Here is a 20,336-nt window from a genome sequence, read left to right as displayed (position 1 = left end):
TTGTTGCCGAAACCCGGGATTGAACCAGGGACCTTCAGATCTTCAGTCTGACGCTCTCCCAACTGAGCTATTTCGGCACAAAGAGGTTTATTGGACCAGTGGACAAACACAATATTCATGAGTAAAATAAATTGAGAAGAAACAGGTTTTTGCTGAATCATGGACAAGGTCCGGATTTTAGAAATCATTTACTACAATTGGTAAGGAGATCTTGAAATCAAGGTGTTGTGCACCCAAACAAAGTACCATCGGTTGCCGAAACCCGGGATCGAACCAGGGACCTTCAGATCTTCAGTCTGACGCTCTCCCAACTGAGCTATTTCGGCACAAACAGGTGTATTGGACCAGTGGACAAACACAATATTCATGAGTAAAATACATTGAGAAGAAACAGGTTTTTGCTGAATCATGGACAAGGTCCGGATTTTAGAAATCATTTACTACAATTGGTCAGGAGATCTTGAAATCAAGGTGTTGTGCATCCAAACAAAGTACCATTTGTTGCAGAAAACCAGGGACCTTCAGATCTTCAGTCTGACGCTCTCCCAAGTGAGACATTAAGAATTAACAGGTTTTTGGTGAATCATGGACAAGGTTCCTATTTTAGAAATCATTTACTACAATTGGTAAGGAGATCTTGAAATCAAGGTGTTGTGCACCCAAACAAGGTACCATTGGTTGCCGAAACCCGGGATCGAACAAGGGACCTTCAGATCTTCAGTCTGACGCTCTCCCAACTGAGCTATTTCGGCACAAAGTGGTGTACTGGACCAGTGGACAAACACAATATTCATGAGTAAAATACATTGAGAAGAAACAGGTTTTTGCTGAATCATGGACAAGGTCTGGATTTTAGAAATCATTTACTACAATTGGTCAGGAGATCTTGAAATCAAGGTGTTGTGCATCCAAACAAAGTACCATTTGTTGCAGAAAACCAGGGATCTTCAGATCTTCAGTCTGACGCTCTCCCAACTGAGCTATTTCGGCACAAAGAGGAATACTGGACCAGTGGACAAACACAATATTCATGAGTAAAAAACATTGAGAATTAACAGGTTCTTGCTGAATCATGGTCAAGGTTCCTATTTCAGAAACCATTTACTATAATTGGTCAGGAGATCTTGAATTCAAGGTGTTGTCCACCCAAACAAAGTACCATTTGTTGCCGAAACCCGGGATCGAACCAGGGACCTTCAGATCTTCAGTCTGACGCTCTCCCAACTGAGCTATTTCGGCACAAAGAGGTTTATTGGACCAGTGGACAAACACAATATTCATGAGTAAAATAAATTGAGAAGAAACAGGTTTTTGCTGAATCATGGACAAGGTCCGGATTTTAGAAATCATTTACTACAATTGGTAAGGAGATCTTGAAATCAAGGTGTTGTGCACCCAAACAAAGTACCATCGGTTGCCGAAACCCGGGATCGAACCAGGGACCTTCAGATCTTCAGTCTGACGCTCTCCCAACTGAGCTATTTCGGCACAAACAGGTGTATTGGACCAGTGGACAAACACAATATTCATGAGTAAAATACATTGAGAAGAAACAGGTTTTTGCTGAATCATGGACAAGGTCCGGATTTTAGAAATCATTTACTACAATTGGTCAGGAGATCTTGAAATCAAGGTGTTGTGCATCCAAACAAAGTACCATTTGTTGCAGAAAACCAGGGACCTTCAGATCTTCAGTCTGACGCTCTCCCAACTGAGACATTAAGAATTAACAGGTTTTTGCTGAATCATGGACAAGGTTCCTATTTTAGAAATCATTTACTACAATTGGTAAGGAGATCTTGAAATCAAGGTGTTGTGCACCCAAACAAAGTACCATTGGTTGCCGAAACCCGGGATCGAACAAGGGACCTTCAGATCTTCAGTCTGACGCTCTCCCAACTGAGCTATTTCGGCACAAAGTGGTGTACTGGACCAGTGGACAAACACAATATTCATGAGTAAAATACATTGAGAAGAAACAGGTTTTTGCTGAATCATGGACAAGGTCCGGATTTTAGAAATCATTTACTACAATTGGTCAGGAGATCTTGAAATCAAGGTGTTGTGCATCCAAACAAAGTACCATTTGTTGCAGAAAACCAGGGACCTTCAGATCTTCAGTCTGACGCTCTCCCAACTGAGCTATTTCGGCACAAAGAGGAATACTGGACCAGTGGACAAACACAATATTCATGAGTAAAAGACATTGAGAATTAACAGGTTCTTGCTGAATCATGGTCAAGGTTCCTATTTCAGAAATCATTTACTATAATTGGTCAGGAGATCTTGAATTCAAGGTGTTGTGCACCCAAACAAAGTACCATTTGTTGCCGAAACCCGGGATCGAACCAGGGACCTTCAGATCTTCAGTCTGACACTCTCCCAACTGAGCTATTTCGGCACAAAGAGGTTTATTGGACCAGTGGACAAACACAATATTCATGAGTAAAATAAATTGAGAAGAAACAGGTTTTTGCTGAATCATGGACAAGGTTCGGATTTTAGAAATCATTTACTACAATTGGTAAGGAGATCTTGAAATCAAGGTGTTGTGCACCCAAACAAAGTACCATCGGTTGCCGAAACCCGGGATCGAACCAGGGACCTTCAGATCTTCAGTCTGACGCTCTCCCAACTGAGCTATTTCGGCACAAACAGGTGTATTGGACCAGTGGACAAACACAATATTCATGAGTAAAATACATTGAGAAGAAACAGGTTTTTGCTGAATCGTGGACAAGGTCCGGATTTTAGAAATCATTTACTACAATTGGTCAGGAGATCTTGAAATCAAGGTGTTGTGCATCCAAACAAAGTACCATTTGTTGCAGAAAACCAGGGACCTTCAGATCTTCAGTCTGACGCTCTCCCAAGTGAGACATTAAGAATTAACAGGTTTTTGGTGAATCATGGACAAGGTTCCTATTTTAGAAATCATTTACTACAATTGGTAAGGAGATCTTGAAATCAAGGTGTTGTGCACCCAAACAAAGTACCATTGGTTGCCGAAACCCGGGATCGAACAAGGGACCTTCAGATCTTCAGTCTGACGCTCTCCCAACTGAGCTATTTCGGCACAAAGTGGTGTACTGGACCAGTGGACAAACACAATATTCATGAGTAAAATACATTGAGAAGAAACAGGTTTTTGCTGAATCATGGACAAGGTCTGGATTTTAGAAATCATTTACTACAATTGGTCAGGAGATCTTGAAATCAAGGTGTTGTGCATCCAAACAAAGTACCATTTGTTGCAGAAAACCAGGGACCTTCAGATCTTCAGTCTGACGCTCTCCCAAGTGAGACATTAAGAATTAACAGGTTTTTGCTGAATCATGGACAAGGTTCCTATTTTAGAAATCATTTACTACAATTGGTAAGGAGATCTTGAAATCAAGGTGTTGTGCACCCAAACAAAGTACCATTTGTTGCCGAAACCCGGGATCGAACCTGGGATCTTCAGATCTTCAGTCTGACGCTCTCCCAACTGAGCTATTTCGGCACAAAGAGGAATACTGGACCAGTGGACAAACACAATATTCATGAGTAAAAGACATTGAGAATTAACAGGTTCTTGCTGAATCATGGTCAAGGTTCCTATTTCAGAAATCATTTACTATAATTGGTCAGGAGATCTTGAATTCAAGGTGTTGTGCACCCAAACAAAGTACCATTTGTTGCCGAAACCCGGGATTGAACCAGGGACCTTCAGATCTTCAGTCTGACGCTCTCCCAACTGAGCTATTTCGGCACAAAGAGGTTTATTGGACCAGTGGACAAACACAATATTCATGAGTAAAATAAATTGAGAAGAAACAGGTTTTTGCTGAATCATGGACAAGGTTCGGATTTTAGAAATCATTTACTACAATTGGTAAGGAGATCTTGAAATCAAGGTGTTGTGCACCCAAACAAAGTACCATCGGTTGCCGAAACCCGGGATCGAACCAGGGACCTTCAGATCTTCAGTCTGACGCTCTCCCAACTGAGCTATTTCGGCACAAACAGGTGTATTGGACCAGTGGACAAACACAATATTCATGAGTAAAATACATTGAGAAGAAACAGGTTTTTGCTGAATCATGGACAAGGTCCGGATTTTAGAAATCATTTACTACAATTGGTCAGGAGATCTTGAAATCAAGGTGTTGTGCATCCAAACAAAGTACCATTTGTTGCAGAAAACCAGGGACCTTCAGATCTTCAGTCTGACGCTCTCCCAAGTGAGACATTAAGAATTAACAGGTTTTTGGTGAATCATGGACAAGGTTCCTATTTTAGAAATCATTTACTACAATTGGTAAGGAGATCTTGAAATCAAGGTGTTGTGCACCCAAACAAAGTACCATTGGTTGCCGAAACCCGGGATCGAACAAGGGACCTTCAGATCTTCAGTCTGACGCTCTCCCAACTGAGCTATTTCGGCACAAAGTGGTGTACTGGACCAGTGGACAAACACAATATTCATGAGTAAAATACATTGAGAAGAAACAGGTTTTTGCTGAATCATGGACAAGGTCCGGATTTTAGAAATCATTTACTACAATTGGTCAGGAGATCTTGAAATCAAGGTGTTGTGCATCCAAACAAAGTACCATTTGTTGCAGAAAACCAGGGACCTTCAGATCTTCAGTCTGACGCTCTCCCAACTGAGCTATTTCGGCACAAAGAGGAATACTGGACCAGTGGACAAACACAATATTCATGAGTAAAAGACATTGAGAATTAACAGGTTCTTGCTGAATCATGGTCAAGGTTCCTATTTCAGAAATCATTTACTATAATTGGTCAGGAGATCTTGAATTCAAGGTGTTGTGCACCCAAACAAAGTACCATTTGTTGCCGAAACCCGGGATCAAACCAGGGACCTTCAGATCTTCAGTCTGACGCTCTCCCAACTGAGCTATTTCGGCACAAAGAGGAATACTGGACCAGTGGACAAACACAATATTCATGAGTAAAAGACATTGAGAATTAACAGGTTCTTGCTGAATCATGGTCAAGGTTCCTATTTCAGAAATCATTTACTATAATTGGTCAGGAGATCTTGAATTCAAGGTGTTGTGCACCCAAACAAAGTACCATTTGTTGCCGAAACCCGGGATCGAACCAGGGACCTTCAGATCTTCAGTCTGACGCTCTCCCAACTGAGCTATTTCGGCACAAAGTGGTGCAATGGACCAGTGGACAAACACAATATTCATGATTAAAATACATTGAGAAGAAACAGGTTTTTGCTGAATCATGGATAAGGTTCCTATTTTAGAAATCATTTACTACAATTGGTCAGGAGATCTTGAAATCAAGGTGTTGTGCATCCAATCAAAGTACCATTTGTTGCAGAAAACCCGGGATCTTCAGATCTTCAGTCTGACGCTCTCCCAACTGAGCTATTTCGGCACAAAGTGGTGTACTGGACCAGTGGACAAACACAATATTCATGAGTAAAATACATTGAGAAGAAACAGGTTTTTGCTGAATCATGGACAAGGTCCGGATTTTAGAAATCATTTACTACAATTGGTCAGGAGATCTTGAAATCAAGGTGTTGTGCATCCAAACAAAGTACCATTTGTTGCAGAAAACCAGGGACCTTCAGATCTTCAGTCTGACGCTCTCCCAACTGAGCTATTTCGGCACAAAGAGGAATACTGGACCAGTGGACAAACACAATATTCATGAGTAAAAGACATTGAGAATTAACAGGTTCTTGCTGAATCATGGTCAAGGTTCCTATTTCAGAAATCATTTACTATAATTGGTCAGGAGATCTTGAATTCAAGGTGTTGTGCACCCAAACAAAGTACCATTTGTTGCCGAAACCCGGGATCGAACCAGGGACCTTCAGATCTTCAGTCTGACGCTCTCCCAACTGAGCTATTTCGGCACAAAGAGGTTTATTGGACCAGTGGACAAACACAATATTCATGAGTAAAATAAATTGAGAAGAAACAGGTTTTTGCTGAATCATGGACAAGGTTCGGATTTTAGAAATCATTTACTACAATTGGTAAGGAGATCTTGAAATCAAGGTGTTGTGCACCCAAACAAAGTACCATCGGTTGCCGAAACCCGGGATCGAACCAGGGACCTTCAGATCTTCAGTCTGACGCTCTCCCAACTGAGCTATTTCGGCACAAACAGGTGTATTGGACCAGTGGACAAACACAATATTCATGAGTAAAATACATTGAGAAGAAACAGGTTTTTGCTGAATCATGGACAAGGTCCGGATTTTAGAAATCATTTACTACAATTGGTCAGGAGATCTTGAAATCAAGGTGTTGTGCATCCAAACAAAGTACCATTTGTTGCAGAAAACCAGGGACCTTCAGATCTTCAGTCTGACGCTCTCCCAACTGAGCTATTTCGGCACAAAGAGGAATACTGGACCAGTGGACAAACACAATATTCATGAGTAAAAGACATTGAGAATTAACAGGTTCTTGCTGAATCATGGTCAAGGTTCCTATTTCAGAAATCATTTACTATAATTGGTCAGGAGATCTTGAAATCAAGGTGTTGTGCACCCAAACAAAGTACCATCGGTTGCCGAAACCCGGGATCGAACCAGGGACCTTCAGATCTTCAGTCTGACGCTCTCCCAACTGAGCTATTTCGGCACAAAGTGGTGTACTGGACCAGTGGACAAACACAATATTCATGAGTAAAATACATTGAGAAGAAACAGGTTTTTGCTGAATCATGGACAAGGTTCGGATTTTAGAAATCATTTACTACAATTGGTAAGGAGATCTTGAAATCAAGGTGTTGTGCACCCAAACAAAGTACCATCGGTTGCCGAAAACCGGGATCGAACCAGGGACCTTCAGATCTTCAGTCTGACGCTCTCCCAACTGAGCTATTTCGGCACAAACAGGTGTATTGGACCAGTGGACAAACACAATATTCATGAGTAAAATACATTGAGAAGAAACAGGTTTTTGCTGAATCATGGACAAGGTCCGGATTTTAGAAATCATTTACTACAATTGGTCAGGAGATCTTGAAATCAAGGTGTTGTGCATCCAAACAAAGTACCATTTGTTGCAGAAAACCAGGGACCTTCAGATCTTCAGTCTGACGCTCTCCCAACTGAGACATTAAGAATTAACAGGTTTTTGCTGAATCATGGACAAGGTTCCTATTTTAGAAATCATTTACTACAATTGGTAAGGAGATCTTGAAATCAAGGTGTTGTGCAACCAAACAAAGTACCATTGGTTGCCAAAACCCGGGATCGAACAAGGGACCTTCAGATCTTCAGTCTGACGCTCTCCCAACTGAGCTATTTCGGCACAAAGTGGTGTACTGGACCAGTGGACAAACACAATATTCATGAGTAAAATACATTGAGAAGAAACAGGTTTTTGCTGAATCATGGACAAGGTCCGGATTTTAGAAATCATTTACTACAATTGGTCAGGAGATCTTGAAATCAAGGTGTTGTGCATCCAAACAAAGTACCATTTGTTGCAGAAAACCAGGGACCTTCAGATCTTCAGTCTGACGCTCTCCCAACTGAGCTATTTCGGCACAAAGAGGAATACTGGACCAGTGGACAAACACAATATTCATGAGTAAAAGACATTGAGAATTAACAGGTTCTTGCTGAATCATGGTCAAGGTTCCTATTTCAGAAATCATTTACTATAATTGGTCAGGAGATCTTGAATTCAAGGTGTTGTGCACCCAAACAAAGTACCATTTGTTGCCGAAACCCGGGATCGAACCAGGGACCTTCAGATCTTCAGTCTGACGCTCTCCCAACTGAGCTATTTCGGCACAAAGAGGTTTATTGGACCAGTGGACAAACACAATATTCATGAGTAAAATAAATTGAGAAGAAACAGGTTTTTGCTGAATCATGGACAAGGTTCGGATTTTAGAAATCATTTACTACAATTGGTAAGGAGATCTTGAAATCAAGGTGTTGTGCACCCAAACAAAGTACCATCGGTTGCCGAAACCCGGGATCGAACCAGGGACCTTCAGATCTTCAGTCTGACGCTCTCCCAACTGAGCTATTTCGGCACAAACAGGTGTATTGGACCAGTGGACAAACACAATATTCATGAGTAAAATACATTGAGAAGAAACAGGTTTTTGCTGAATCATGGACAAGGTCCGGATTTTAGAAATCATTTACTACAATTGGTCAGGAGATCTTGAAATCAAGGTGTTGTGCATCCAAACAAAGTACCATTTGTTGCAGAAAACCAGGGACCTTCAGATCTTCAGTCTGACGCTCTCCCAACTGAGCTATTTCGGCACAAAGAGGAATACTGGACCAGTGGACAAACACAATATTCATGAGTAAAAGACATTGAGAATTAACAGGTTCTTGCTGAATCATGGTCAAGGTTCCTATTTCAGAAATCATTTACTATAATTGGTCAGGAGATCTTGAAATCAAGGTGTTGTGCACCCAAACAAAGTACCATCGGTTGCCGAAACCCGGGATCGAACCAGGGACCTTCAGATCTTCAGTCTGACGCTCTCCCAACTGAGCTATTTCGGCACAAAGTGGTGTACTGGACCAGTGGACAAACACAATATTCATGAGTAAAATACATTGAGAAGAAACAGGTTTTTGCTGAATCATGGACAAGGTCCGGATTTTAGAAATCATTTACTACAATTGGTCAGGAGATCTTGAAATCAAGGTGTTGTGCATCCAAACAAAGTACCATTTGTTGCAGAAAACCAGGGACCTTCAGATCTTCAGTCTGACGCTCTCCCAACTGAGCTATTTCGGCACAAAGAGGAATACTGGACCAGTGGACAAACACAATATTCATGAGTAAAAGACATTGAGAATTAACAGGTTCTTGCTGAATCATGGTCAAGGTTCCTATTTCAGAAATCATTTACTATAATTGGTCAGGAGATCTTGAATTCAAGGTGTTGTGCACCCAAACAAAGTACCATTTGTTGCCGAAACCCGGGATCGAACCAGGGACCTTCAGATCTTCAGTCTGACGCTCTCCCAACTGAGCTATTTCGGCACAAAGAGGTTTATTGGACCAGTGGACAAACACAATATTCATGAGTAAAATAAATTGAGAAGAAACAGGTTTTTGCTGAATCATGGACAAGGTTCGGATTTTAGAAATCATTTACTACAATTGGTAAGGAGATCTTGAAATCAAGGTGTTGTGCACCCAAACAAAGTACCATCGGTTGCCGAAACCCGGGATCGAACCAGGGACCTTCAGATCTTCAGTCTGACGCTCTCCCAACTGAGCTATTTCGGCACAAACAGGTGTATTGGACCAGTGGACAAACACAATATTCATGAGTAAAATACATTGAGAAGAAACAGGTTTTTGCTGAATCATGGACAAGGTCCGGATTTTAGAAATCATTTACTACAATTGGTCAGGAGATCTTGAAATCAAGGTGTTGTGCATCCAAACAAAGTACCATTTGTTGCAGAAAACCAGGGACCTTCAGATCTTCAGTCTGACGCTCTCCCAAGTGAGACATTAAGAATTAACAGGTTTTTGCTGAATCATGGACAAGGTTCCTATTTTAGAAATCATTTACTACAATTGGTAAGGAGATCTTGAAATCAAGGTGTTGTGCACCCAAACAAAGTACCATTTGTTGCCGAAACCCGGGATTGAACCTGGGATCTTCAGATCTTCAGTCTGACGCTCTCCCAACTGAGCTATTTCGGCACAAAGAGGTATACTGGACCAGTGGACAAACACAATATTCATGAGTAAAATACATTGAGAAGAAACAGGTTTTTGCTGAATCATGGACAAGGTCCGGATTTTAGAAATCATTTACTACAATTGGTCAGGAGATCTTGAAATCAAGGTGTTGTGCATCCAAACAAAGTACCATTTGTTGCAGAAAACCAGGGACCTTCAGATCTTCAGTCTGACGCTCTCCCAACTGAGCTATTTCGGCACAAAGAGGAATACTGGACCAGTGGACAAACACAATATTGATGAGTAAAAGACATTGAGAATTAACAGGTTCTTGCTGAATCATGGTCAAGGTTCCTATTTCAGAAATCATTTACTATAATTGGTCAGGAGATCTTGAAATCAAGGTGTTGTGCACCCAAACAAAGTACCATCGGTTGCCGAAACCCGGGATCGAACCAGGGACCTTCAGATCTTCAGTCTGACGCTCTCCCAACTGAGCTATTTCGGCACAAAGTGGTGTACTGGACCAGTGGACAAACACAATATTCATGAGTAAAATACATTGAGAAGAAACAGGTTTTTGCTGAATCATGGACAAGGTCCGGATTTTAGAAATCATTTACTACAATTGGTCAGGAGATCTTGAAATCAAGGTGTTGTGCATCCAAACAAAGTACCATTTGTTGCAGAAAACCAGGGACCTTCAGATCTTCAGTCTGACGCTCTCCCAACTGAGCTATTTCGGCACAAAGAGGAATACTGGACCAGTGGACAAACACAATATTCATGAGTAAAAGACATTGAGAATTAACAGGTTCTTGCTGAATCATGGTCAAGGTTCCTATTTCAGAAATCATTTACTATAATTGGTCAGGAGATCTTGAATTCAAGGTGTTGTGCACCCAAACAAAGTACCATTTGTTGCCGAAACCCGGGATCGAACCAGGGACCTTCAGATCTTCAGTCTGATGCTCTCCCAACTGAGCTATTTCGGCACAAAGAGGTTTATTGGACCAGTGGACAAACACAATATTCATGAGTAAAATAAATTGAGAAGAAACAGGTTTTTGCTGAATCATGGACAAGGTTCGGATTTTAGAAATCATTTACTACAATTGGTAAGGAGATCTTGAAATCAAGGTGTTGTGCACCCAAACAAAGTACCATCGGTTGCCGAAACCCGGGATCGAACCAGGGACCTTCAGATCTTCAGTCTGACGCTCTCCCAACTGAGCTATTTCGGCACAAACAGGTGTATTGGACCAGTGGACAAACACAATATTCATGAGTAAAATACATTGAGAAGAAACAGGTTTTTGCTGAATCATGGACAAGGTCCGGATTTTAGAAATCATTTACTACAATTGGTCAGGAGATCTTGAAATCAAGGTGTTGTGCATCCAAACAAAGTACCATTTGTTGCAGAAAACCAGGGACCTTCAGATCTTCAGTCTGACGCTCTCCCAAGTGAGACATTAAGAATTAACAGGTTTTTGCTGAATCATGGACAAGGTTCCTATTTTAGAAATCATTTACTACAATTGGTAAGGAGATCTTGAAATCAAGGTGTTGTGCACCCAAACAAAGTACCATTTGTTGCCGAAACCCGGGATTGAACCTGGGATCTTCAGATCTTCAGTCTGACGCTCTCCCAACTGAGCTATTTCGGCACAAAGAGGTATACTGGACCAGTGGACAAACACAATATTCATGAGTAAAATACATTGAGAAGAAACAGGTTTTTGCTGAATCATGGACAAGGTTTGGATTTTAGAAATCATTTACTACAATTGGTCAGGAGATCTTGAAATCAAGGTGTTGTGCACCCAAACAAAGTACCATTGGTTGCAGAAACCCGGGATTGAACCAGGGACCTACAGATCTTCTGTCTGACGTTCTCCCAACTGAGCTATTTCGGCACAAAGTGGTGCAATGGACCAGTGGACAAACACAATATTCATGATTAAAATACATTGAGAAGAAACAGGTTTTTGCTGAATCATGGATAAGGTTCCTATTTTAGAAATCATTTACTACAATTGGTCAGGAGATCTTGAAATCAAGGTGTTGTGCATCCAATCAAAGTACCATTTGTTGCAGAAAACCCGGGATCTTCAGATCTTCAGTCTGACGCTCTCCCAACTGAGCTATTTCGGCACAAAGTGGTGTACTGGACCAGTGGACAAACACAATATTCATGAGTAAAATACATTGAGAAGAAACAGGTTTTTGCTGAATCATGGACAAGGTCCGGATTTTAGAAATCATTTACTACAATTGGTCAGGAGATCTTGAAATCAAGGTGTTGTGCATCCAAACAAAGTACCATTTGTTGCAGAAAACCAGGGACCTTCAGATCTTCAGTCTGACGCTCTCCCAACTGAGCTATTTCGGCACAAACAGGTGTATTGGACCAGTGGACAAACACAATATTCATGAGTAAAATACATTGAGAAGAAACAGGTTTTTGCTGAATCATGGACAAGGTCCGGATTTTAGAAATCATTTACTACAATTGGTCAGGAGATCTTGAAATCAAGGTGTTGTGCATCCAAACAAAGTACCATTTGTTGCAGAAAACCAGGGACCTTCAGATCTTCAGTCTGACGCTCTCCCAAGTGAGACATTAAGAATTAACAGGTTTTTGGTGAATCATGGACAAGGTTCCTATTTTAGAAATCATTTACTACAATTGGTAAGGAGATCTTGAAATCAAGGTGTTGTGCACCCAAACAAAGTACCATTGGTTGCCGAAACCCGGGATCGAACAAGGGACCTTCAGATCTTCAGTCTGACGCTCTCCCAACTGAGCTATTTCGGCACAAAGTGGTGTACTGGACCAGTGGACAAACACAATATTCATGAGTAAAATACATTGAGAAGAAACAGGTTTTTGCTGAATCATGGACAAGGTCCGGATTTTAGAAATCATTTACTACAATTGGTCAGGAGATCTTGAAATCAAGGTGTTGTGCATCCAAACAAAGTACCATTTGTTGCAGAAAACCAGGGACCTTCAGATCTTCAGTCTGACGCTCTCCCAACTGAGCTATTTCGGCACAAAGAGGTTTATTGGACCAGTGGACAAACACAATATTCATGAGTAAAATACATTGAGAAGAAACAGGTTTTTGCTGAATCATGGACAAGGTCCGGATTTTAGAAATCATTTACTACAATTGGTCAGGAGATCTTGAAATCAAGGTGTTGTGCATCCAAACAAAGTACCATTTGTTGCAGAAAACCAGGGACCTTCAGATCTTCAGTCTGACGCTCTCCCAACTGAGACATTAAGAATTAACAGGTTTTTGCTGAATCATGGACAAGGTTCCTATTTTAGAAATCATTTACTACAATTGGTAAGGAGATCTTGAAATCAAGGTGTTGTGCAACCAAACAAAGTACCATTGGTTGCCGAAACCTGGGATCGAACAAGGGACCTTCAGATCTTCAGCCTGACGCTCTCCCAACTGAGCTATTTCGGCACAAAGTGGTGTACTGGACCAGTGGACAAACACAATATTCATGAGTAAAATACATTGAGAAGAAACAGGTTTTTGCTGAATCATGGACAAGGTCCGGATTTTAGAAATCATTTACTACAATTGGTCAGGAGATCTTGAAATCAAGGTGTTGTGCATCCAAACAAAGTACCATTTGTTGCAGAAAACCAGGGACCTTCAGATCTTCAGTCTGACGCTCTCCCAACTGAGCTATTTCGGCACAAAGAGGAATACTGGACCAGTGGACAAACACAATATTCATGAGTAAAAGACATTGAGAATTAACAGGTTCTTGCTGAATCATGGTCAAGGTTCCTATTTCAGAAATCATTTACTATAATTGGTCAGGAGATCTTGAATTCAAGGTGTTGTGCACCCAAACAAAGTACCATTTGTTGCCGAAACCCGGGATCGAACCAGGGACCTTCAGATCTTCAGTCTGACGCTCTCCCAACTGAGCTATTTCGGCACAAAGAGGTTTATTGGACCAGTGGACAAACACAATATTCATGAGTAAAATAAATTGAGAAGAAACAGGTTTTTGCTGAATCATGGACAAGGTTCGGATTTTAGAAATCATTTACTACAATTGGTAAGGAGATCTTGAAATCAAGGTGTTGTGCACCCAAACAAAGTACCATCGGTTGCCGAAAACCGGGATCGAACCAGGGACCTTCAGATCTTCAGTCTGACGCTCTCCCAACTGAGCTATTTCGGCACAAACAGGTGTATTGGACCAGTGGACAAACACAATATTCATGAGTAAAATACATTGAGAAGAAACAGGTTTTTGCTGAATCATGGACAAGGTCCGGATTTTAGAAATCATTTACTACAATTGGTCAGGAGATCTTGAAATCAAGGTGTTGTGCATCCAAACAAAGTACCATTTGTTGCAGAAAACCAGGGACCTTCAGATCTTCAGTCTGACGCTCTCCCAACTGAGACATTAAGAATTAACAGGTTTTTGCTGAATCATGGACAAGGTTCCTATTTTAGAAATCATTTACTACAATTGGTAAGGAGATCTTGAAATCAAGGTGTTGTGCAACCAAACAAAGTACCATTGGTTGCCGAAACCCGGGATCGAACAAGGGACCTTCAGATCTTCAGTCTGACGCTCTCCCAACTGAGCTATTTCGGCACAAAGTGGTGTACTGGACCAGTGGACAAACACAATATTCATGAGTAAAATACATTGAGAAGAAACAGGTTTTTGCTGAATCATGGACAAGGTCCGGATTTTAGAAATCATTTACTACAATTGGTCAGGAGATCTTGAAATCAAGGTGTTGTGCATCCAAACAAAGTACCATTTGTTGCAGAAAACCAGGGACCTTCAGATCTTCAGTCTGACGCTCTCCCAACTGAGCTATTTCGGCACAAAGAGGAATACTGGACCAGTGGACAAACACAATATTCATGAGTAAAAGACATTGAGAATTAACAGGTTCTTGCTGAATCATGGTCAAGGTTCCTATTTCAGAAATCATTTACTATAATTGGTCAGGAGATCTTGAATTCAAGGTGTTGTGCACCCAAACAAAGTACCATTTGTTGCCGAAACCCGGGATCGAACCAGGGACCTTCAGATCTTCAGTCTGACGCTCTCCCAACTGAGCTATTTCGGCACAAAGAGGTTTATTGGACCAGTGGACAAACACAATATTCATGAGTAAAATAAATTGAGAAGAAACAGGTTTTTGCTGAATCATGGACAAGGTTCGGATTTTAGAAATCATTTACTACAATTGGTAAGGAGATCTTGAAATCAAGGTGTTGTGCACCCAAACAAAGTACCATCGGTTGCCGAAACCCGGGATCGAACCAGGGACCTTCAGATCTTCAGTCTGACGCTCTCCCAACTGAGCTATTTCGGCACAAACAGGTGTATTGGACCAGTGGACAAACACAATATTCATGAGTAAAATACATTGAGAAGAAACAGGTTTTTGCTGAATCATGGACAAGGTCCGGATTTTAGAAATCATTTACTACAATTGGTCAGGAGATCTTGAAATCAAGGTGTTGTGCATCCAAACAAAGTACCATTTGTTGCAGAAAACCAGGGACCTTCAGATCTTCAGTCTGACGCTCTCCCAAGTGAGACATTAAGAATTAACAGGTTTTTGCTGAATCATGGACAAGGTTCCTATTTTAGAAATCATTTACTACAATTGGTAAGGAGATCTTGAAATCAAGGTGTTGTGCACCCAAACAAAGTACCATTTGTTGCCGAAACCCGGGATTGAACCTGGGATCTTCAGATCTTCAGTCTGACGCTCTCCCAACTGAGCTATTTCGGCACAAAGAGGTATACTGGACCAGTGGACAAACACAATATTCATGAGTAAAATACATTGAGAAGAAACAGGTTTTTGCTGAATCATGGACAAGGTTTGGATTTTAGAAATCATTTACTACAATTGGTCAGGAGATCTTGAAATCAAGGTGTTGTGCACCCAAACAAAGTACCATTGGTTGCAGAAACCCGGGATTGAACCAGGGACCTACAGATCTTCTGTCTGACGTTCTCCCAACTGAGCTATTTCGGCACAAAGTGGTGCAATGGACCAGTGGACAAACACAATATTCATGATTAAAATACATTGAGAAGAAACAGGTTTTTGCTGAATCATGGATAAGGTTCCTATTTTAGAAATCATTTACTACAATTGGTCAGGAGATCTTGAAATCAAGGTGTTGTGCATCCAATCAAAGTACCATTTGTTGCAGAAAACCCGGGATCTTCAGATCTTCAGTCTGACGCTCTCCCAACTGAGCTATTTCGGCACAAAGTGGTGTACTGGACCAGTGGACAAACACAATATTCATGAGTAAAATACATTGAGAAGAAACAGGTTTTTGCTGAATCATGGACAAGGTCCGGATTTTAGAAATCATTTACTACAATTGGTCAGGAGATCTTGAAATCAAGGTGTTGTGCATCCAAACAAAGTACCATTTGTTGCAGAAAACCAGGGACCTTCAGATCTTCAGTCTGACGCTCTCCCAACTGAGCTATTTCGGCACAAAGAGGAATACTGGACCAGTGGACAAACACAATATTCATGAGTAAAAGACATTGAGAATTAACAGGTTCTTGCTGAATCATGGTCAAGGTTCCTATTTCAGAAATCATTTACTATAATTGGTCAGGAGATCTTGAAATCAAGGTGTTGTGCACCCAAACAAAGTACCATCGGTTGCCGAAACCCGGGATCGAACCAGGGACCTTCAGATCTTCAGTCTGACGCTCTCCCAACTGAGCTATTTCGGCACAAACAGGTGTATTGGACCAGTGGACAAACACAATATTCATGAGTAAAATACATTGAGAAGAAACAGGTTTTTGCTGAATCATGGACAAGGTCCGGATTTTAGAAATCATTTACTACAATTGGTCAGGAGATCTTGAAATCAAGGTGTTGTGCACCCAAACAAAGTACCATTTGTTGCTGAAACCCGGGATCGAACCAGGGTCCTTCAGATCTTCAGTCTGACGTTCTCCCAACTGAGCTATTTCGGCACAAAGTGGTGTACTGGACCAGTGGACAAACACAATATTCATGACTAAAAGACATTGAGAAGAATCAGGTTTTTGCTGAATCATAGACAAGGTTCATATTTTAGAAATCACTTAATATAATTGGTCAGGAGATCTTGAATTCAAGGTGTTGTGCACCCAAACAAAGTACCATTTGTTGCCGAAACCCGGGATCGAACCAGGGACCTTCAGATCTCCCAACTGAGCTATTTCAGCACAAAGTGGTATACTGGACCAGTGGACAAACACAATATTCATGAGTAAAATACATTGAGAAGAAAAAGGTTTTTGCTGAATCATGGACAAGTTTCCTATTTTAGAAATCATTTACTACAATTGGTAAGGAGATCTTGAAATCAAGGTGTTGTGCACCCAAACAAAGTACCATTGGTTGCCGAAACCCGGGATTGAACCAGGGACCTTCAGATCTTCAGTCTGATGTTCTCCCAACTGAGCTATTTCGGCACAAAGTGGTGTACTGGACCAGTGGACAAACACAATATTCATGACTAAAAGACATTGAGAAGAATCAGGTTTTTGCTGAATCATAGACAAGGTTCATATTTTAGAAATCACTTAATATAATTGGTCAGGAGATCTTGAATTCAAGGTGTTGTGCACTCAAACAAAGTACCATTTGTTGCCGAAACCCGGGATCGAACCAGGGACCTTCAGATCTTCAGTCTGACGCTCTCCCAACTGAGCTATTTCGGCACAAGGAGGTTTATTGGACCAGTGGACAAACACAATATTCATGAGTAAAATAAATTGAGAAGAAACAGGTTTTTGCTGAATCATGGACAAGGTTCGGATTTTAGAAATCATTTACTACAATTGGTCAGGAGATCTTGAAATCAAGGTGTTGTGCACCCAAACAAAGTACCATTTGTTGCCGAAACCCGGGATCGAACCAGGGACCTTCAGATCTTCAGTCTGACGCGCTCCCAACTGAGCTATGAGCCACTGCAAGACATGCAAGCCAGTTGTGAAGAGACCTCCCAGCAGCTGGAGGAGCTGGACATGGAAGGGCAAGGGGAAGAGGATGAGGGATTCGAAGAAGAAGCCACAGTGGCAGGTCTGGTGGATTTTGATGAGGTTGACCCCCACAGCATCTCTCCTCCCTCCAGCGCCACTCTACTCTCCAGCAACTGGCCCCCTCAAGCACCTCTCCTCCACCCAGCCCCTCTCCAATCTCCAGCCTCTCTCCTCACTCAGGCCACTCTCCAGTCTCCAGCCCCTCTCCACCCACCAGCCACTTTCCATACTCCAGCCCCTCTCCACCCTCCAGCCCCTCTCCACCCTACAGCCACTTTCCATACTCCAGCCTCTCTCCTCCCTCAGGCCACTCTCCAGTCTTCAGCCACTCTCCACCCTGCAGCCACTCTCCATCCTCCAGCCACTCTCCAGGCTCCACCCACTCTCCACCTTCCAGCCACTCTCCATCCTCCAGCCACTCTCCATGCTCCACCCACTCGCAGCCCTCCAGTCACTCTCCACCCTCCAGCCACTCTCCAGGCTCCAGCCACTCTCCAGGTTCCACCCACTCTCCACCCTCCAGCCATTCTCCAGGCTCCACCCACTTGCAACCCTCAAGCCACTTTCCACCTTCCAGCCCCTTTCATACACCCAGCCCCTCTCCTCCACCCTCCAGCCAATCTCCAGCCCCCTGCACCTTTCCAAGCTGTGGATGAACACAACATCCCAGGTATGGACAGAGTGGATGCACTTGCAGAGTACCTGGTGGAGCTCCGAAATCAGACAGGCCTCACCCTCAACAACCAGCAGGCCTACACAATAGTGAGTCTTTGGCAGAACCTGGACAATTTTGACAAGCAGCGGGTGGTGTATTCTGCTCGATACCAGCCGAGGCTGTTGACTGGCCGCTTCCATATTACCAGACAGAGATCTGATTTCACCCCTGGGTCGGAGAGCACCAAGAGGTGTGTCCTGGGCTCGACAGGCTCCCCAGCTCAGTGGCCAGACTGCTGCCGATTTATAGAGACCATCTTCGTCAGGCTATGTAACATCCATAAAAGCCCTAAAAAACAGGGAAAAGATAGCCTGTTGAGATGGTCTCTCATTCTTCAAGATTATCGAAGAATTCGGCAGCTTCTGCTCAACAATGGAGTGGTTAAGGAGCAGACCACTCTTCAGCCGGTTGAGGTGAACCAGACTACCCTTGTGCAGTGGCACAACAAACGCCTGAAGGCTCATGAGGTTGCTGTTCTGCTCAAAGGCGTCCAGCTCCCTGAGGCAAGGCCAGTGGCAGTGGAGCCTCTTTTGCCTGCCAACACACAGCCTGTTTCTATACAACCTCATCACCCTCACCATCAGCTACATATATACACAATGCCACCCAATACAGCAGGGCAGGCCAGAACCAGGTTTAGGCAGCCTCCAGCCACCTCTATCTAGCCCCCTGCCCTGTCCCTAGTTCTATTACCACCCCGTCCTCATTACACAGCACCACCACTGCCACCAATGAACCGACTAATGACCAATGCCAAGCTGCACCCCCCAAACGTCCCTATAACCGGGTAGCCACATCCAACATGTGCAAGAAATGTGGCCAGTTTCGCACCTCAGCCACTGGCCACAGCCAATACAAGGGCAAAATATATTGCCCAAAAACGGAGACTCTGAGTAAGGAAGAGTGGTTGAGGGCCATGCAGAGAGAAGCATATGAGCAGAGTCTCAACATTAAGTTGTAGCTGTTTCATTTGTGTTTGTGGCTGCAGAAATCCTTCGTACCCAATTTGTATCTGATTCGAAAGTGGATGTTCAATTTAAAAAAAAATTATTAATGAAGAGGAATTCCGTTTTTTGAAGTATAGTTACACCTTTTGTCAGTAGTGAGCCTCTTTTCCTAATTTTGGTGATTTGCCAATCAGCTCTCTGTTCTTAGATTTCCTTTTTTTTTATTGCTTTTTATTGTCATTATTATTATTTATTATAATTTAATAATTATTTATTATTATTTTTCACTGTTCTTAATTTGATTTAGATTGCACTGTTTTAATTGTTTCAGTATCATTTGTGTGCACTTGATGAATATTTATTTAATTGAAATTGATTCTCTGTTCATCTCTTTAATACCATGCTATTGAAATGTACTACATAATACATACATATCCAATGCTTTTGTACTTGACTGTAAGACCAATTAAGTTATTGTATTAGTTATCACTCATTCAATTCAATCATTACCTGTACTTTCTTTCAATTAGCCTTTAGTGCATTACCCACTTTTGTGATGTACAGTAACGTTAGCCTAGATATCAATTGATTTGTCTCAAGATTTGTGTCTAGTTAGATTATTTGGAAACCTTATTTATCATTAGTCTTCATAAATGTAAACGTATACACAGTGACACCAGGCATAATTAACAGTCAAGAAAGGAGAATAACAGTTTGCCACACTCAACACTGATTTAAAGATCAAATAAACCCTATGCAGTATCGATGCTTTAAACCACTTTTACATGATGTTGACCAGTGGGTATGGGTTATGTATGCTATTTCTATGCAAAATTAGAAAAGGAGTGTGCGCATCTGTGCCACAAGACATGTCACGCAAAAATGTCCACTGCTTGGTATACATAATGTTAAAAATTCCTATTTAAA

General features: G+C 42.0%; 43 non-coding genes across 43 annotated transcripts; all 43 read right to left on the bottom strand.

The window, feature by feature from the left end:
* Window positions 1–4: 4 nt before the first annotated feature.
* On the bottom strand, window positions 5–77 carry trnaf-gaa (transfer RNA phenylalanine (anticodon GAA)). The gene has a single exon. It is a non-coding gene; the product is annotated as a tRNA-Phe (tRNA).
* A 176-nt stretch (window positions 78–253) lies between these two features.
* On the bottom strand, window positions 254–326 carry trnaf-gaa (transfer RNA phenylalanine (anticodon GAA)). The gene has a single exon. It is a non-coding gene; the product is annotated as a tRNA-Phe (tRNA).
* Window positions 327–679: 353 nt separating this feature from the next.
* trnaf-gaa (transfer RNA phenylalanine (anticodon GAA)) lies at window positions 680–752 on the bottom strand. Its single transcript has one exon. It is a non-coding gene; the product is annotated as a tRNA-Phe (tRNA).
* Window positions 753–1,166: 414 nt separating this feature from the next.
* On the bottom strand, window positions 1,167–1,239 carry trnaf-gaa (transfer RNA phenylalanine (anticodon GAA)). The gene has a single exon. It is a non-coding gene; the product is annotated as a tRNA-Phe (tRNA).
* A 176-nt stretch (window positions 1,240–1,415) lies between these two features.
* On the bottom strand, window positions 1,416–1,488 carry trnaf-gaa (transfer RNA phenylalanine (anticodon GAA)). Its single transcript has one exon. It is a non-coding gene; the product is annotated as a tRNA-Phe (tRNA).
* Window positions 1,489–1,841: 353 nt separating this feature from the next.
* On the bottom strand, window positions 1,842–1,914 carry trnaf-gaa (transfer RNA phenylalanine (anticodon GAA)). The gene has a single exon. It is a non-coding gene; the product is annotated as a tRNA-Phe (tRNA).
* Window positions 1,915–2,328: 414 nt separating this feature from the next.
* trnaf-gaa (transfer RNA phenylalanine (anticodon GAA)) lies at window positions 2,329–2,401 on the bottom strand. Its single transcript has one exon. It is a non-coding gene; the product is annotated as a tRNA-Phe (tRNA).
* A 176-nt stretch (window positions 2,402–2,577) lies between these two features.
* trnaf-gaa (transfer RNA phenylalanine (anticodon GAA)) lies at window positions 2,578–2,650 on the bottom strand. The gene has a single exon. It is a non-coding gene; the product is annotated as a tRNA-Phe (tRNA).
* A 353-nt stretch (window positions 2,651–3,003) lies between these two features.
* trnaf-gaa (transfer RNA phenylalanine (anticodon GAA)) lies at window positions 3,004–3,076 on the bottom strand. Its single transcript has one exon. It is a non-coding gene; the product is annotated as a tRNA-Phe (tRNA).
* A 353-nt stretch (window positions 3,077–3,429) lies between these two features.
* Window positions 3,430–3,502, bottom strand: trnaf-gaa (transfer RNA phenylalanine (anticodon GAA)). The gene has a single exon. It is a non-coding gene; the product is annotated as a tRNA-Phe (tRNA).
* Window positions 3,503–3,678: 176 nt separating this feature from the next.
* Window positions 3,679–3,751, bottom strand: trnaf-gaa (transfer RNA phenylalanine (anticodon GAA)). The gene has a single exon. It is a non-coding gene; the product is annotated as a tRNA-Phe (tRNA).
* Window positions 3,752–3,927: 176 nt separating this feature from the next.
* trnaf-gaa (transfer RNA phenylalanine (anticodon GAA)) lies at window positions 3,928–4,000 on the bottom strand. The gene has a single exon. It is a non-coding gene; the product is annotated as a tRNA-Phe (tRNA).
* A 353-nt stretch (window positions 4,001–4,353) lies between these two features.
* On the bottom strand, window positions 4,354–4,426 carry trnaf-gaa (transfer RNA phenylalanine (anticodon GAA)). The gene has a single exon. It is a non-coding gene; the product is annotated as a tRNA-Phe (tRNA).
* A 414-nt stretch (window positions 4,427–4,840) lies between these two features.
* Window positions 4,841–4,913, bottom strand: trnaf-gaa (transfer RNA phenylalanine (anticodon GAA)). The gene has a single exon. It is a non-coding gene; the product is annotated as a tRNA-Phe (tRNA).
* Window positions 4,914–5,089: 176 nt separating this feature from the next.
* Window positions 5,090–5,162, bottom strand: trnaf-gaa (transfer RNA phenylalanine (anticodon GAA)). Its single transcript has one exon. It is a non-coding gene; the product is annotated as a tRNA-Phe (tRNA).
* A 652-nt stretch (window positions 5,163–5,814) lies between these two features.
* Window positions 5,815–5,887, bottom strand: trnaf-gaa (transfer RNA phenylalanine (anticodon GAA)). The gene has a single exon. It is a non-coding gene; the product is annotated as a tRNA-Phe (tRNA).
* A 176-nt stretch (window positions 5,888–6,063) lies between these two features.
* trnaf-gaa (transfer RNA phenylalanine (anticodon GAA)) lies at window positions 6,064–6,136 on the bottom strand. Its single transcript has one exon. It is a non-coding gene; the product is annotated as a tRNA-Phe (tRNA).
* Window positions 6,137–6,550: 414 nt separating this feature from the next.
* Window positions 6,551–6,623, bottom strand: trnaf-gaa (transfer RNA phenylalanine (anticodon GAA)). The gene has a single exon. It is a non-coding gene; the product is annotated as a tRNA-Phe (tRNA).
* Window positions 6,624–6,799: 176 nt separating this feature from the next.
* On the bottom strand, window positions 6,800–6,872 carry trnaf-gaa (transfer RNA phenylalanine (anticodon GAA)). Its single transcript has one exon. It is a non-coding gene; the product is annotated as a tRNA-Phe (tRNA).
* Window positions 6,873–7,225: 353 nt separating this feature from the next.
* On the bottom strand, window positions 7,226–7,298 carry trnaf-gaa (transfer RNA phenylalanine (anticodon GAA)). The gene has a single exon. It is a non-coding gene; the product is annotated as a tRNA-Phe (tRNA).
* A 414-nt stretch (window positions 7,299–7,712) lies between these two features.
* Window positions 7,713–7,785, bottom strand: trnaf-gaa (transfer RNA phenylalanine (anticodon GAA)). Its single transcript has one exon. It is a non-coding gene; the product is annotated as a tRNA-Phe (tRNA).
* A 176-nt stretch (window positions 7,786–7,961) lies between these two features.
* On the bottom strand, window positions 7,962–8,034 carry trnaf-gaa (transfer RNA phenylalanine (anticodon GAA)). Its single transcript has one exon. It is a non-coding gene; the product is annotated as a tRNA-Phe (tRNA).
* A 414-nt stretch (window positions 8,035–8,448) lies between these two features.
* On the bottom strand, window positions 8,449–8,521 carry trnaf-gaa (transfer RNA phenylalanine (anticodon GAA)). The gene has a single exon. It is a non-coding gene; the product is annotated as a tRNA-Phe (tRNA).
* Window positions 8,522–8,935: 414 nt separating this feature from the next.
* Window positions 8,936–9,008, bottom strand: trnaf-gaa (transfer RNA phenylalanine (anticodon GAA)). The gene has a single exon. It is a non-coding gene; the product is annotated as a tRNA-Phe (tRNA).
* Window positions 9,009–9,184: 176 nt separating this feature from the next.
* On the bottom strand, window positions 9,185–9,257 carry trnaf-gaa (transfer RNA phenylalanine (anticodon GAA)). Its single transcript has one exon. It is a non-coding gene; the product is annotated as a tRNA-Phe (tRNA).
* A 353-nt stretch (window positions 9,258–9,610) lies between these two features.
* trnaf-gaa (transfer RNA phenylalanine (anticodon GAA)) lies at window positions 9,611–9,683 on the bottom strand. The gene has a single exon. It is a non-coding gene; the product is annotated as a tRNA-Phe (tRNA).
* A 414-nt stretch (window positions 9,684–10,097) lies between these two features.
* On the bottom strand, window positions 10,098–10,170 carry trnaf-gaa (transfer RNA phenylalanine (anticodon GAA)). The gene has a single exon. It is a non-coding gene; the product is annotated as a tRNA-Phe (tRNA).
* A 414-nt stretch (window positions 10,171–10,584) lies between these two features.
* On the bottom strand, window positions 10,585–10,657 carry trnaf-gaa (transfer RNA phenylalanine (anticodon GAA)). The gene has a single exon. It is a non-coding gene; the product is annotated as a tRNA-Phe (tRNA).
* Window positions 10,658–10,833: 176 nt separating this feature from the next.
* Window positions 10,834–10,906, bottom strand: trnaf-gaa (transfer RNA phenylalanine (anticodon GAA)). Its single transcript has one exon. It is a non-coding gene; the product is annotated as a tRNA-Phe (tRNA).
* Window positions 10,907–11,259: 353 nt separating this feature from the next.
* Window positions 11,260–11,332, bottom strand: trnaf-gaa (transfer RNA phenylalanine (anticodon GAA)). Its single transcript has one exon. It is a non-coding gene; the product is annotated as a tRNA-Phe (tRNA).
* Window positions 11,333–12,410: 1,078 nt separating this feature from the next.
* trnaf-gaa (transfer RNA phenylalanine (anticodon GAA)) lies at window positions 12,411–12,483 on the bottom strand. Its single transcript has one exon. It is a non-coding gene; the product is annotated as a tRNA-Phe (tRNA).
* A 591-nt stretch (window positions 12,484–13,074) lies between these two features.
* Window positions 13,075–13,147, bottom strand: trnaf-gaa (transfer RNA phenylalanine (anticodon GAA)). Its single transcript has one exon. It is a non-coding gene; the product is annotated as a tRNA-Phe (tRNA).
* Window positions 13,148–13,561: 414 nt separating this feature from the next.
* trnaf-gaa (transfer RNA phenylalanine (anticodon GAA)) lies at window positions 13,562–13,634 on the bottom strand. Its single transcript has one exon. It is a non-coding gene; the product is annotated as a tRNA-Phe (tRNA).
* Window positions 13,635–13,810: 176 nt separating this feature from the next.
* On the bottom strand, window positions 13,811–13,883 carry trnaf-gaa (transfer RNA phenylalanine (anticodon GAA)). The gene has a single exon. It is a non-coding gene; the product is annotated as a tRNA-Phe (tRNA).
* Window positions 13,884–14,236: 353 nt separating this feature from the next.
* trnaf-gaa (transfer RNA phenylalanine (anticodon GAA)) lies at window positions 14,237–14,309 on the bottom strand. Its single transcript has one exon. It is a non-coding gene; the product is annotated as a tRNA-Phe (tRNA).
* A 414-nt stretch (window positions 14,310–14,723) lies between these two features.
* trnaf-gaa (transfer RNA phenylalanine (anticodon GAA)) lies at window positions 14,724–14,796 on the bottom strand. Its single transcript has one exon. It is a non-coding gene; the product is annotated as a tRNA-Phe (tRNA).
* A 176-nt stretch (window positions 14,797–14,972) lies between these two features.
* On the bottom strand, window positions 14,973–15,045 carry trnaf-gaa (transfer RNA phenylalanine (anticodon GAA)). Its single transcript has one exon. It is a non-coding gene; the product is annotated as a tRNA-Phe (tRNA).
* A 353-nt stretch (window positions 15,046–15,398) lies between these two features.
* trnaf-gaa (transfer RNA phenylalanine (anticodon GAA)) lies at window positions 15,399–15,471 on the bottom strand. The gene has a single exon. It is a non-coding gene; the product is annotated as a tRNA-Phe (tRNA).
* Window positions 15,472–16,372: 901 nt separating this feature from the next.
* trnaf-gaa (transfer RNA phenylalanine (anticodon GAA)) lies at window positions 16,373–16,445 on the bottom strand. The gene has a single exon. It is a non-coding gene; the product is annotated as a tRNA-Phe (tRNA).
* A 176-nt stretch (window positions 16,446–16,621) lies between these two features.
* On the bottom strand, window positions 16,622–16,694 carry trnaf-gaa (transfer RNA phenylalanine (anticodon GAA)). The gene has a single exon. It is a non-coding gene; the product is annotated as a tRNA-Phe (tRNA).
* Window positions 16,695–17,104: 410 nt separating this feature from the next.
* trnaf-gaa (transfer RNA phenylalanine (anticodon GAA)) lies at window positions 17,105–17,177 on the bottom strand. The gene has a single exon. It is a non-coding gene; the product is annotated as a tRNA-Phe (tRNA).
* A 176-nt stretch (window positions 17,178–17,353) lies between these two features.
* trnaf-gaa (transfer RNA phenylalanine (anticodon GAA)) lies at window positions 17,354–17,426 on the bottom strand. The gene has a single exon. It is a non-coding gene; the product is annotated as a tRNA-Phe (tRNA).
* Window positions 17,427–17,602: 176 nt separating this feature from the next.
* Window positions 17,603–17,673, bottom strand: trnaf-gaa (transfer RNA phenylalanine (anticodon GAA)). Its single transcript has one exon. It is a non-coding gene; the product is annotated as a tRNA-Phe (tRNA).
* Between the last annotated feature and the right edge of the window lie 2,663 nt (window positions 17,674–20,336).

Source organism: Labrus mixtus, chromosome 9 (assembly GCF_963584025.1).
Source record: "Labrus mixtus chromosome 9, fLabMix1.1, whole genome shotgun sequence".
Taxonomy (NCBI): domain Eukaryota; kingdom Metazoa; phylum Chordata; class Actinopteri; order Labriformes; family Labridae; genus Labrus; species Labrus mixtus.
Note: the sequence above shows the minus strand (reverse complement) of the source record. Positions and strands in the feature narration are given on the sequence as shown.